Source organism: Macrotis lagotis, chromosome 5, assembly GCF_037893015.1.
Source record: "Macrotis lagotis isolate mMagLag1 chromosome 5, bilby.v1.9.chrom.fasta, whole genome shotgun sequence".
Taxonomy (NCBI): Eukaryota; Metazoa; Chordata; class Mammalia; order Peramelemorphia; family Peramelidae; genus Macrotis; species Macrotis lagotis.
In genome coordinates this window covers 111,289,739-111,305,451 of record NC_133662.1, presented here as the reverse complement: position 1 = coordinate 111,305,451, position 15,713 = coordinate 111,289,739, and the positions used below count along the sequence as shown (strand labels likewise).

The following is a 15,713-nucleotide window of genomic DNA, read 5'->3' as shown; positions in this document are numbered from 1 at the left end:
CCTCGGGAGCTCGTGCTGCTCGCACCGGGCTAGTCCTGAGAGAGCCGCAGCCGGGGCCGAGCTGTCCGGGTCCAGCCGAGGCGGGGCCGGCTGGGGGCTCGGAACGGGAATCCGAGGGCCGGGCTGCACCCCCACCCCCACCGGAGCCTTGGGAGGACTGGGCCGGCGGCATCGGCATGAGGAGAGCGTGAGGGGCCAAGCCCCCCGGCGCCCGACCCGACGGTGAGTGCGTCTGTGTGTCTGTCTGGCCCTTCGCTTCGGGGTCCCCCGGCTGTCACGCCTCGCTCTTCCCGAGGCCCCTCCGGGCCGGGGGAGCCTGGCGCCTCGTTTGACTGCGAGTGTCGTGTGCGTGTGCGTGTAGTACGCGTGTCGTGTGCGTGTGCTTTGCCCCTCGCCTTTATCCCCGTCCTCGGAGCTGCAAGCACGAGCGCAGCAGCCTCTGTCACCTTCTATCTGCAAAGGGAAAGAAACTCCCTTCCCGGGGAAACTCTCCTGCGCCCTTCTAGACAAAGAATTCAGCCAAGAGGAATTCACTCTCGTCCTCCCTTTCTCCCCACTCGTGACACAAAATGCCCCTGTCCTTGGGAATCCCGGGACTCAGCCACTTGCAGCTTTGCCGGCGGGACAGAGCTGGAAAACACAGCCGAGCCGAACCAAAGCCGCTCCTCTGGTAACCAAACCGCACACGCCTTCCTACAGGACGCCTTCCTATTTGTTGCCATTCAGCTTAATTCAGTAGCTACCTAAGATCAGCCTGGTGAGTCCGCTGGTAATGCTCCGGCGGCTCTGGAGTCGATAATTGCTTCTTTAAACCATCTAATTGTCTTAAACCTACTCGGACGTCGCGTTTCCGATAGTTAATAGCGGAGTGTTTGACAAGATCGTGGCATTCTTTAAGGAAAATGCAGCCTTTGAATCGAGATAGATGCATTTTGTGCACGGGGGTGGGGGAGAAGGCGGAACTGTGATTTCCAGCGTGGTATGTTTAAAACACCTACAATGTAAATTTCTCAAGCTGCTCTGAAGGATAATTTGGGATTTTCCATTTTTTAGAACTTGGCTTGATTTTTAGCAATTGAATTGTTTATGGTGCTTTAAGAATTTCAGCCTTTCTTGGAATTCTGCCTTTTGAAAGCAAAGATTGTGATGCTGTATTGATTATTGCATACTTATTTGGGATTTTCCATTTTTTTTTGGAACTTGGCTTGATATTTAGTAATTGAATTGTTTATGGTGCTGAAGAATTTCAGCCTTTCTTGAAATTATGCTTTTTGAAAGCAAAGATTGTGATGCTGTATTGATTATTGCATACTTATTTGGGATTTTCCATTTTTTAGAACTTGGCTTGATTTTTAGTAATTGATTTGTTTATGGTGCTTAAGAATTTCAACCTTTCTTGGAATTCTGTTTTTTAAAAGCAAAGATTATAAATGCTGTATCGATTATTGCATACTTATTTGGGATTTTCCATTTTTCAGAACTTGGCTTGATTTTTAGTAATTGAATTGTTTATGGTGCTTAAGAATTTCAGCCTTTCTTGGAATTCTGCTTTTTGAAAGCAAAGATTATAAATGCTTTATTGATTATTGCATACTTATTTGGGATTTTCCATTTTTTAGAAGTTGGCTTGATTTTTAGCAATTGAATTGTTTATGATGCTTAACAATTTCAGCCTTTCTTGGAATTCTGCTTTTAGAAAGCAAAGATTGTAATGCTGTACTGATGATTATATACTTATTTAAAATTTTATTTTGGTTGTAATCATTCTGCTCACAGTTAAAGATACAATTAAAAGAAATGAACATTTAAAATCTATCCTTTAAAGATACTTTTTCAAAATCCAAGAAATACATTTTAGTCATTTTCACTGCTGGTGTCTTAATCTTTGTGAGAAACAATTCTATATATCTCTGACTTTTAAAGAAATTGGCACCAAAACAAAGTACTTTGTTTTGTTATTGCAGCCCTCCCTGAGCTTTTTTTCTGTGTGTGTATGCATGGAGATTGTTTATTATTAACATTTTTGATTAAACTGAGTTGAGTATAGATAAGCTTGTTAATTGATACTGGGATATATACATAATAGAGGGAGCCCATGCAATAGCAAGATAAATATTTGTGGTATCCAGGGAATTTTAGTATTAGGGAGCTTGGTATAGGAGACAGCATTATGAGATTTTATGTTTGGAAGATTTATATGGACCTCTCTCTGCTTCAATTTCATGTGTAAAATGGATTTAATACCCTTTTCACAAGAATCTTATAAGGCATAAATGTGGTAATGTATTTAAAGTATTTTAAAGATTTTAAGTTGCATGAGAATGCAAAGTGCTTAAACAGAATAAAAAAAGAAAGAATTCAATTAGACTTTTGTGTATCAGGGTGTTTATTTATTGTCTTTGTGTTGGAATGAGAAAAAATATTTTTCATCTAATTCAATTATAGCAGATTAATTATTCTAGTGTTGAACATATATTTTTGAAAATCCTATAAATAAGGGAATACTCAGAGACCTTTGAATAAAGTATGCATAAAGATTTTATTGAAGTTCAAAATAGAACCTACAGAAAACATCAAAACCTTTCCGCTGCCCTTCAGAAATTAACAAGTGAGAGATAATCTATAAAGAGGACCTCTCAGTTGAAAGGTGGTATAGTCACTTTGTTTATTATTGAAGTTTAGGGATTAGTCAATGTGTTCAGTAGCATAATGTGTTTCTGCTATTTTAAAGTGTGGTTAATATGGAATAGCCTGTTGTTTGAATTCTTTAATTCTGATGTGGCTTTGATACCTTGTATCTCATTATTTCCTAGTTTGGAATTTTGGTTTGTTTAAATTAAAAAAAAACTAACTTTGTTGCTATATCACATTTGGAAAGATTAGAAGAATCACTCCCTTCCCCCCCCCCCCACAGATTTTCATGTTTAATGGTGTCAATAAGAAGCACTATATTTTTTGTGTACCAAAAATTCTTAAGTCCAATTGGATCCAAATTCTTAGTGACTATTAAAGGTTGCTTTGAAACAGTTATGAATTTTTTTAATTGTTTATTTAATTGTGTCTTCATTTGACTGTTGTTGAGATTATTCAGTAAAAGAATTATAAATAAAAGTAACAACCATACACACTGTTAATTAAAGAGAGGAAAAATCAAATTAAACATCACTATATGATCTCTGTGAAAAACTGTCTAGAGGAAATAAATCCATTGCATCAAAAGAAAATTAATAGACATTTTAAATAAAGCAGATGAAATGGATTTTCTCTTACCTGAATTTATTTAAATCCTATGGGTTAAATCATGACCTAGAAACTACATAGAGCTTTCTCTAGAATTTATGTTTTTAAAAAACTGAATTCGTCTTTCAGATATATTTCAGAACCTTCTTATTCTCTTCTCAACCTGTCAGTAGGTGATGAATGCATTATTATAAATTAACACCATTTTAATCTTTGAAATTTTGTTTTAAATATTTGAGATTTTTTCACAAATCTTGTCATCTGTTTATGAAAAATGCAGATTTAAAAATGATTTTGCATTTTTTTATTTTTAAAAACTACATTATTATAGAACTAAAGTTATAACATAAAATCTCATTTTAAGAGATAATTCAGTTTTCCAGAGTAGCATACTTTTCCTTTTGGAAGTATCTTGATTTATATTAGAGAGGAACCCAAATGTGAATCTTTTATAAAGTCCAGGTATCCTCTTGTATTATGAATCAGATTTTCTAATTAACCTGATTTTTTTATCTTTCCTCCTTTTCACAGCTGATTTCATATGAAAAAACCATCAGTTCCCTGCCACTGTTTTCTGACTTTCCACTTGCCTTTTTCTTTTCTTTATTGATGCTTTTTATATCATATTTATTTCCCAGTATATTCCTCTCTTTTGTAGAACAAGCCTTTAATTGTAACAAATTTAAATTAAAATAAAATTCAACAAAGCCAGATAACCCATTGACCAAGTCTGAAGCATGTACAATTTTCCATGTCCATAATCTCCCACCTCTTCAATGAAAGGAGATGAATTTTTTCTGATTTTTTTCCAGTGGAGCCAAACTCAAAGATTTTAACTATACAATATTCAATTTAAGTCTATTGTTCTTTCCATTTACACTGGTTAACCATGGAAATTGTTTTCCTTGTTTTGCTTACTCCCTTCTCTATCAGTTTGTAAAAATTTGTCCATATGGAATATGAACAAAAGTTCTTAAAGGAGTTGTAGAAGATTAGCAGCTATATGAAAGCTTGATCCAAATCAATAATAATAATAATAATAATAATAATGAGAGTGCAAATTAAAACAGTTCTGAACTCTCACATATAACAAATCGGGAAAGATAACATAAATGGAAATAATCGATTTCAGAGGGACTGCAAGAAGGCAAGCACATGAATAGCAACTATCATTTGTATAGCACTTCAAAGTTTACAAAGCACTTCCAAATATGATGTCATTTTGTTCTCACAACAATTCAGAGAAGTAACTCTTTATTAACTGAACCACCCAGCTTCCACATTGATACACTGTTGATTAAATAGTCCAAAACTTCTGGAAAATGATTTAGAATTGTGTAAAAAAGCAACTTAAGGTATCTCTTATCTTTTGATCCAAGGGTTTCACTGTTAGGCACATACCCTAACATGATCAAAGTCAAAAAGAGACCCCTCCTATACTCTAAAATAGCCATAATGGAAGTGGAAGCAAAATAAATATTGTTTGATTAGGGACTCACTACACAAATTGTTGTGATACATAAATGTAGAATATTACTGCCCAAAAGAGAGTTCAAATGTTGGAAATTAAGAGAAATCTGGAAATATTTCTTTGAACCTTTTTGATTCTCAACCCTTTATATACTGGTTTTGATCCCTACTCCTAGACTGAAGTTCTAGGATCACTCAATCTCTTCATCTTCTTCTCTCCCTCTCTGTTTTTCTTCTTTTCTTCCCCCCCCCACCTCCCTTGGGGGGGGGGGGGGGTGACTGGGTGGAGGGGAGTGGAGAGGCTAAACCAAGGTTCTCTTTACAGTATTTGACATTGCTGACTACTGCCTCCATCTGTGATTTACTCTCTTCCCTGTGTTTTTATGATGTCACTCTATTGTAGTTTTCTTAACTTCCTTGATCTCCTTTGCAGGATCATTATCTATCTCCCAGCACTAAGTATGAGGATCTCTTCAATACTCTAGGTTCAACTGATTGCCATGCAGATGACATCTAAGTTTTATTTGCTGTTTTTTTTTATTTTTCTCCTGGTTTTTTTTTTCTGTGAATAACCTATGCATTGGTAATAGTAAAACAATAGCGAGTGACATAGAAAGTCGATATCCAAGATAAGTACTAAAAGACTGGCAGATATAAGTTCTAAGGCATAATGCTTTTTTTTTTTTTTTTTAAAGATGGTGAATAATGGCTGATATCACAGGACTTGAAGAACAGGTCATAAGAGACAAAACTTACTTTCTTGTTGACAGGGTTAATAAATGGTAGATCAATGGAATATTAGGAACTGTTTTCAGATTTTTACAAAGCATTTGATAAAATATCTCATGCTATTCAAGTGGAAAAGATAAAGAAATGTGGGCTAAAGGATAACATAATTAAATGAATTTGGCACTGTTGAACAGATGGACTTGACTCAGACTTATTAATTGTTCAGTGTCCAGTGGATGCCTCAGTGATTTGTGCTTGGTTGTGTTGCTATTTAAAATTTTCACATTGACTTGTGCTGAGGAATAGGGATATGGTTATTACACATAAGAAGAATGGTCTTCAGTTCTCAATACTACAATTTAAGGAGAACATTAGTAAACCAAAGAGTACTCAGAGAAAGGCATCAAGGATGGCAGGATGTTGAAAGACTTTGAGTATATATCCTTTGAATAATGTTTAGTTTGGAAAAGAAATGATTGAGGTGACATGATAATTGTCATTAAGTCTTTAAGGGGGCTGACATACAGATGAGAAATCAGTTTTATATTGTTTTGTCCTCAGAAGGTACAGAACTAGGAGGTATGATTAGAAATTAAGTCTGTGGGCCATATTGGGATATAGCAAGTTTCTTTAACTGGAGCTCTTCAAACAGAAGTTTGATGACCACTTAGCAGGTATGTTAATAGTGGAGATTCCTTTGCCATTATGACTTGAACCGAGATCTTTCTTTTTTTTTCTTCTTTTTTTTTTTTTGGTCAAGGCAGTGAGGTAATGACTTGTTCAAGGTGAAGTCTCTTTTAACTCCCAAATTTTGTTGTCTATATACCAAACCTCCATCTCTCTCCTGAGCTCTGTTCCTCTATTACCAACTGTTGCTGAATCTCTCTACCTGCATGTATCTCTTAGACATCTCACAATGAGCATATATAAAACTCAACTCATCTTGCCCCTTAGTCTGCCTTCTAACATCTCTATTTCTGTTGAGGGAATCAGATAGCTCAGATTCTCAAATGAAATCATCCTTTATTCTTCAGTCTTATTTACCTTTCAGCAGAAGTTCTTCATTCTCAGCCTTTCTACCTCTACAATACCTCATATTCATCTCCTTTCTATTCTTCCCTCACAAAGCTGCCACTCTTAAGCCATCACCACCACCACCATCATCTTTATTATCTTATCTCTCCTAGACTATAGCCTTCTAATTTTTCTCCTTTTGCCCAGCTTCCCTGACTTTAAATCTGCCTTCTATAACAATGCCAAATTGATATTTTTAAACTAGAGGTCTGACTGTATTATTGTCTTATTGCTCAAGAGGCTTCTTTGGTTCTCTTCTATTTCCAAAATAAAATATGAAATCTGTTTGGTTGATAGTTAGACTTGTCAGGAAGAACTGAGTTCAAATCCAGATTCAGATCTTACTAGCTTTGTGATCCTGTGCAAGCCACTTAACTTTTGTCTGCTGCTTTTTACTTATTGTGAAATGGGGGTGATTATAATAGCACCAATCTCCCAGGGTTGTTGGGGGGGAAAATGACATAATATTTGCAAAGTGCTTTGCAAACCTTAAAATGCTATCCATTCAAAGTTAGCCCTTCATAATCTAACTCCAGCTTCTATGTCTAGATTGATTACACATTAATCACCTTTATATGCGCTTTATGCTCTACCCTGACTGACCTACTTTAACCGTTATTTTGTACCACCATCCCTTTGTGCAGACAGTCCCCCAAGCCTAGAATATTCTCCCTACTTGCAATATTCCCTTTAGATCTCACCTTTTGACTTCTCCCATTTGTTACTGATCTTTCATAGTTACTTTGAATTGTTTTGTATATGTCTTTTATCTCCTTATTTGTATGCCCCTCAGTAATATGTAAGTTTCTGGAGATCAGAGACTTTTTTAAGTCTTTGTATTCCTAGTGCCTAATCTAAACTTATTTAATAAAATGTTGAATTTATTTTTATTATGCCATGTTAAAAAAAAAGAGAGAAGAACCTCTATAAAATAATGTTGGATGTGACAAATACAACTGGATCAGCTATATATTTTATGAGTTAATATTTGTAAAAAACTTAACATAGGGTTCAGCTGTGCTCAGCAGGTGCTTAATAAATGCTTGTTCCATTTTCCTCCTTCTATCAAAGTAAACGTACTGTTAAATGAATTATTTTAAGCTTAACCTAATTACTATGTTGACAGAATCTCAGAAAATTTCTTTTGTAATATCCTACCCTCTATAAAAAGCAAGGGAAGGGGGAAAGTAATTTGTTTTCAACTTTGCTGAATCTTTCTTTGAACTGTACTGTTGTGCTTCTTAGATCTGAGTCAATGAGATAACATAGTAATATTTAAAACTGGACTGTAAAATAGGACACATGTGATTTTTGTTTCCAATTTTTCTATACTTATCTATGTATTTCCATAGTATAAAGTATCTGCCTTATACTTCTAAGGCATGAAAATAATCTCTTTAATTATTATTTTTGGGGGTTATTTGGTCCTACTCTGTCTTGTGGTTCTGTAAATACAATGCATATTTTACGCTTTCCTGTGACATTCCACCTAAAACCATATCTATTGCATTGTTCTAATTATATCTATTCCAAATATATTTAAGATCCACGGATTCTTTAGTAATCTTCAAAGAATAGGATTGTCATGGAAGCAAACTTCTGAGAGACAACACTATCTTATCATGGAGCCCTAGTAAAAAGAACTCTTGGTTAAAAGTAAAAATTCACAAAACCTTTCTTTAGTTATGTTTTACTGGTGTCTTTTGTTGTCTTGCTACCAACTTAAGCTATTACTAAGATGTTATTTTCCAGACTTTTTGTTAAAGACTTCAGTAGATATTGTGAAACAATGGAAATGTGAAGGTGAAGCTTGGGTGTGTATATGTATGTATGTGTATGTGTGTGTATATATATATATATATATATATATATATATATATATATATATATATATATATATTCCTTCCCAATAGCATTTTTTTCTCTCATGCATCGAAATTACTAGAATTTGAAAGTATATTTTAGTATTATACCAATGTTAAGTTACTTAAACTTCTCTATGCTTGTTTTCTCATCTCAAAGGTGAGAATAACAACTTCCCTCCTTACTTCTCAAGGCTATTAGGAGACTCATTTGAAAATATTTTTAAAAGTAAAAAAAGCTATAAAAATAAATTGATTATTAACTATGATTCTTTTTCTTGGTCAATGTGTGATATGAGGGACTGAATGATATGATATAAATTCTCAGAAACTTTATGGAAATTTTGCAAAATTCATCTTAAGATAAATAGTATGATGCAAGCTTAGTCAATATCTCAATAAAATGCCAAATAAGATAGACTTTTAAGATGTGCTCTATAGGTGAAGGTGAAAGAAGCAGCTCATTATTATTGTCTTCTGTTTAGTTAATGTCATATGTGGAAAGAAACTGATTAAAATCCATACTACTTATAAATATGAGAGGATTTTATTGCAGTTTATTTTGAAAGCCACTTTATAAGTGTTGGTAGAAATGGTGCCAAAAAAAATGGGATGTGCTAATTTATTTTCAAAATCTTATATATTTCACAGATATAAGGGTACTATGTTACAGAGTTAATGATTTGCAAACTGGGTTTTATAAATAACTTTTGGGAAAAATGAATGTTAGTTTAATTTAAAGAACAAAAAATACAATATTCTGTTATTCCTGTTGTGTTAGGAAATAAACTTTCCATGTAAGCACATTTTCCAGCTAACTGAGACACAAAACTATTCTAGTATCATTAATATAAATCTTTTGCCTACCCCTTTTTAATGTTACATTTTGTTTTTACATCTCATTCATTTCCAAATATCCCCCACCCCCTTCTATCAGTAAGCCTTTTCTTGTAGTAGAGTTTAAAAAGAAGGGGGTTGGGGGAATCAGTTTAACAGAACCAAAGGACACAAGGACTATGTCTAAAAAGCATATTCAGCTTTTTTTACAATCATTGTAATTTCCTATCTGTTCAATAAAGGTAAATGCATTTTCTCATCACTTTTTCATGTGAAATCTCAGTATTTTAATTTGCTTTTCTAGCAATTTGAAGAAATCTTTTGTACAATTGCTAATAGTTTACAATTCTTTTGAGAATCAAACAGTAAGCTTTTATTAAATGCCTACTATGTGCTAGATTTAGGGAATGCTACAATAAAAAATAGTCCCTGCTCTGAGGGAATTTCTTCTTTAATCACTTATCTATCCTATAGGGGTACCTGGCTTTCGATAATTCTGTTAATTCCTCTTACCTTTTAGATGTCAGATCCTCACAGATGTTTGATGCAATTCCCCCCTCCAAATTAACTTATCCTAGTTTGTGTAAAAGCTTTTCGAATTCATATGTTCAGATTTTTCTCTTATGGTTTTTATTTCTTCTATCCCCCTTTTTTTTTACTCAAGCATTTTCCTTAGTTATAGCTGTGAAGTATACCTTTATTTGTTTTTTCTTCAAAGTTTTTTTTATTTCCCTATTAATATTTAAGTTGGGCATATATTTGGCAGCATGGAGTAGGGAGTCTGAAATAGACCCTGAAGCCAGGAAGACTACAAGTTGCAGATAAGGTACTACCTAGCTAATAGCATTACCTTTTTTTTTACCCTGAGGCAGTGGGATTAAGTGACATGCCCAGAGTCACACACAACTAGCTAGAAATGGCTATTGTTTTAACTGAAGTAATTTACCTGAGGGTCTTTATGCCAGTGAACTCACTTGTTAGGTAACTATCCTAATCCCTATGTGATGGAAGATGATCTACTAAACTTAATCTTTTTTGTCAAATTTTTCTAGTTTCCTCAGTAACTCTTTTTTTTTTTTCAATTTTATTTATTTAAGGCAATGGGGATAAGTGACTTACTTGCTCAGGGTCACAGAGCTAAGCAATTATTAAGTGTCTGAGGCTGGATTTCAATCCAGGTCCTCCGACTCCAGGGCTGGTGCTTTATTCATTGCCACCTAGCTACACCTTTCCCAATAATTCTTATTGAATTGAATCCTTCCGTAAGTAGTTTGCTCTTGATATTGAATCATAGATTATTAAAATGTTTCTGAATCTTATATATATATATTCTTCTGACATAATTTTTTTACTAGCACCCCCTGTTTTAATGATTACTGCTTTATTATATAGGTTGTGGTTATTATTCAGACATTCTTACCTTTTCCCCCATTATTTTTCTTGATATCATAGATGTATTTATTCCTCCAAATGAATTTTGTTATTATTTTGACAAAATTAATGACTTGATTATTAACTAATAGGCACAATGCTAAAAATGGTAATATTATTCAAATTAACACAGGATTTACTCATTTATTTATTTGAATAATATCACCACTTTTAGCATTGCTCCATTTTTCTTTACTTTTTAGAATATTTAGGACGTAATTTAACCTTTCCACAAGTCTTTTGGATCATGTCATTGAATAGCCTGTTTTTTTCAATACAGTGATTATCTTTAGGACTCAATAGCTATGTTATAAGGCTGTTCATCACTGTGTTAAATGTTCCCAAACTCCATTGTTTTATGGGTTATTGTATCAGCAATTTCAAGCTGTTAAGACAATTTTACAAGTCAGTCCAATGGGATAGAAAACTCTCAACAATGAAATGCCAAAAATGCATATTGAAATAATTCTGATGAGGATACAGAAGAGGAGCTATCTAAACGCTACAGTTAGGTAAGAGATTACTGTGGATGCAGAGAAAATTCATTTGCTAATTTGGATTTTTGAAGACATATAAAAGATAGTTAGAAGGTTGGGTATTAGAGACTTAATACAAAAATGTGGCATGGTCCTACAAAACTATTTTTAGGAGCACTAAAGCTCAAAATGATGAAAGCTAAGAACAAAGAAGTTTTTGTTAATTTTTTTTTAATTATTTTGGTGTCTGGCGTGGTAGTGGTATGTCTGCTCTTCCCTGCTATTGGGGAGGCTAAGGCTAATGGCTAAGCTTGAGTTCTATAGTTCTGAGCTTCAGTGGGGCTTACTAATATGGTGAGTCTCTGGGAGAGAATGGCAACCAGCCTGCCTAAGAAGGGGTGAAGTGACCAACTCAGTTTAGAGAAAAGGTATGCATAAAACTTTCTGACTAATCAGAATTGGATTTGCCTCTTGAGTGGCCTCTGTATTTCCAATCTGAATGATTTGGGGAGGGAGATCCAGTCTTCAAGCTCTAAAAAAAATTCTATTTCAGGGAAAAGAGGAAGATCAAAGAAGGTTGCCAGGACAGTTGTAGGTTAGGATTAGCTAATGGAAATGCTTTGAGGACAAAAGGTAGAGACCTCTTATTTTGCTTCTTTTGGCCAAAGAAATGATCCCTGGACTGGAAAGTACAGTATAGAAATGGTTTTGTTGGAAAGTAAAGCCCCAAATTAGTAGAGATAATAAGAGAGCTCTTAGCTGTTCTTGATGAGTTCAGGTCACCAAGGCCTAGATGAAATAGTTCCTAGGAGACTAAAAGAACTGGTACAAAGGATTACTTGGACAACATCAGTGATCTTCTAAAGATTGTGACTACAGCCAGTCAATTAGTCAATAACCATGTAATAGCACCTATGACAAGCCAATCCCTATGCTGAAGTGCTTTACAAATATTCAATTCTTAAAATTTCTCTGGGAGACATGTTCTATTATTATCTCAGTTTACAGTTGGGGAAACTGAAACAAATGGTGGCACATAGACCTTTCCTAGCCTCAGTTTCCTCATCTGTAAAATGAAGATGATAATAATAACTTCTCTCTCCCAGGATTGTAGTAAAAATGAAGTGAGCAATAGTAAGTGCTGTATGTAGATGTTAATTATTATCATTATTCATTCATTTATTTATTGTTAAATGCCTGAGACTGAATTTTAACTCAGGTCTTCCAGGCTCAGCACTACATGACTTAATTGATAATTTTACTATAGAGGTGACTTGATATAGTGGATAGAATGCAGCCTCAAATTCAAGAATTTGAATTAAAGTCGCATCTCTGACATATATGGACTGTGAATGATACTAGGTAAATTGGTTAGCCAACTGAAATCCATTCACACAGTCAGCTAGCTCTTTAGGACTAAAAGTTGCCCAGCTTGTTTAAGTCGCTCGTCTAAGAGCTACTTACATTTATGAAATCATGTTTGTACCTAAACAGCACCAAAAATTTGGCTAGTATGTTAGGGAAATACTCTCTACATCCTTTGCCTAGATTTTAACAAAATCTTTGACAAAGTAATTTATGTGTTTAGGTAGACAAAATTGATCTAAGTTAGACAATAGTACAATTAGGTCGATTCCTCCTTCCAAGTGCCAAAAGATATCCAGGCTCCTTGTTATCACTGTGATAAATATTGACTGTTGCGTTTGATTTGTAAAGCACTTTATAATCTGGATGCAACCCCCATTTCCAGATTTTTATACTTTGCTCTCCTCATGATATAATGAAACTAATTCACTTCTTGTTCTCACAAACACATTCAATCTCTAGCTTCCAGGTCTTTGTCCAAGCTGTCTCCTACATCTGGCATGTACTACCTCTTCAAACCACCCAGTCTGGGGCAGCTAGGTGGTGCAGTAGATAGAACACTGACCCTGGAGTCAGGAGGACCTGAGTTCAAATTTGACCTCAGACACTGAATAATAGCCTAGCTGTGTGACCTTGGGCAAGTCAATTAACCCCATTGCTTTAAAAAAATAAAATTTAAAGGAAAAAATAAAACCACCCACTCTCTTGCTTCTTCAAAGTTGTTTAAGCAACATCATCTTTTATAGAGTCTTTTCTTTCTGCTCCCCCATTATCTTGTATGTGTGTGTGTGTGTGTGTGTGTATTTTAAATGTGTATATTTTTTTTAACCTGATAGACTATAAGTGCCTTGAGGGCAAGAACTGTTTCCTTTTTCTTTATTTGTGTTCTTAGCATCTAGTATAATGCTTAATATATGATAACCACTTAATATATTCCTGTTGATTAATTCAGAGAACTCTTTGAATGACTGGGCTCAAAGAATATTCATTAATGGAGCCCTAGGGATCTGTAATTGGTCCTATACTGTTCTGACAGTGAATCAGATGAAAATAGCGATAGCTACTTCTCAGGTTTGTAGGTGACAAAGCATACAAGAATAGCTAACATTGAATTTGCCAAAGGATTCAAAAGGATCTTGATAAGCTAGAATGATGGAATATCTTTAATAAGATCCACTCATGGTTTAAAAAGATGAAGTACAAGATTGGGGAAGAATAGCTAGATAGTAGACTATAGGAAATAATTGTCCATTTTTACTCTCCTCTGGTCTGGATACATTTGGAATATCGGGTTCACTTTTGGGTACCACATTTTAGGAAGATCATTGATAAACTGAAGAATATCTAGAGCTAGATAACAAGGATGATGACAAATGCTTGAGATAATTTCATATGAGGAATGATCAGAAGAACTGCAGAAGACTCAGAGGGAACATGATAAATGTCTACATTAATTTGAAGGGCAGTCATCAGGAATCCTCAGAAAAATTGTCTAGTTTCAATTTCTTTTAAGCTTAACTGCTTTTCCTCTGATGTAATAAAAAGACAAGGAGAAGCTGGACAGACCAATTTGAGGAAAGTCCAAAGAAAGGTGAAAGCTTGGAGTTTCCTGAAACTTTGGATAATCATATTGGCTTATTTAATAGGGCCAGATTATAAATATGATTTTGGCTGTGACTTGTCTGTTTTCATGGCAAAACCAATACAACCTCCTCAGAAAGTGATCTTACAGTCTGAGATTAAGTTCAGTAATGGAGAACTGATTATGAGGCAGCTCATTCCATTTCATAATTATTCTCATCTTGAGCTGAAATTTGCTTCCCTGTACCTTCTACTCTGGAAGGGTAGACTAAAGGGTCTAACTAAAACTTACACATTTTCACATGAACTATTGTCTAGCCATCCTACAATTGACAAAGTTAAATTTTTTAACTTCAGTGTAGAAATTTGCATTTGTTTCTTTTTATTAAATTTCATTTTACTATAGTAGTTCAGGATAGTATAGTAGATAATAGAAATCCAGTCATTTATAAAAAAACATTTAAAAAGATAGGACTGAAAAATGAAATCTTGGCATATTAATAGTGACTTCCCTACAGAATGATGAGGATCCTTTAATTTCTTCAAATCTGCCCATTTACCCTCCCAATCTACCCCTCTAGAACCAGTCTTTATTTTTCTCCACCAGAAAATTGTGAGAGATTTTGTCAGCTGATTTGCTGAAATACAAATACAGTATCTGTAATAGTTCCCTAATTTAACAGTCTAATAATTTTGTCTAGAAGGAAAATTGTTAGTCTTGCACGATTTGTCTAGGTGAACTTCTTTTAAGGGCTTGCTTTCCTTTCAAAGTCTTCCCAAATCTACTGCTTCATAATCAGTTCTAGGGGGGTTTTTTTTTGTTTGTTTTTGCTACAGATCAACGTTAAGCTCACTAGTTTAAAGTTTGAGGAATCTTAATTTATTCCTTTTTGGAGACTTAAACATTTGTAAATCTCATGTATTGAATGATTCTACAGACTTGTCAGGAACCAAGATTAGAAGGAACACAGAAATCTGAGGAAATCATTTTCACACCTAGTTATTTCTGATAAAGGACTCATTTCTAAAATATATAGAAAATTGAATCAAATTTATAAGAATATAAGTCATTCCCCAATTGATAAATAAATCAAAGGACATGAACAATTCGTTTTCAGATGAAGAAATTAAAACTATTCCTAGTCATATGAAAAAATTGCTCTAAATCATTATTGATTAGAGATACAAATTAAAACAAGTCTTAGTTATCACCTCACACCTATCAAATTGATCATTTTCCCATTTTGTTATTTAAGTCAGTATTGGAGAGGTTGTGGGAAGATTGGGACATTAATACATTGTTAGTGGAATTGTAAATTAATCCAACCATTCTAGAGAGCAATTTGGAATTATGCCCAAAGAAACAAGGTTCTCTGTCCCAAAAAAGACCATTTAAAAGGGGAGAAAGACCTACATGTACAAAAATATTTATAGCAGCTATTTTTCTAGTGGAAAAGAACTGGAAAAGCAGAGGATGTCCATCGATTGGGGAATTACTGAACAAATTATGGTATATGAATGTGATATAGTACTATTGTACTTTAAGAAATCAGAAGGGGATGGACTTCAGAAAAGCCAGGAAAGATTTTCATGAACTAATACTGAGTGAAATGAGCAATACCAGGAGAACATTGTACACTTTAACAAC

At 34.5% G+C, this 15,713-nt stretch overlaps 1 protein-coding gene across 2 annotated transcripts in view; it reads left to right on the top strand.

The window, feature by feature from the left end:
• Window position 1: 1 nt before the first annotated feature.
• The window catches only part of WASF1 (WASP family member 1), a 122,993-nt gene continuing 107,281 nt past the window's right edge, over window positions 2-15,713 (top strand). For both annotated transcript variants that reach the window (XM_074187339.1, XM_074187338.1), the window contains exon 1: window positions 2-222. The gene's annotated coding sequence lies outside the window, so the exon portion shown is untranslated. The remainder of the gene's footprint in view (window positions 223-15,713) is intronic.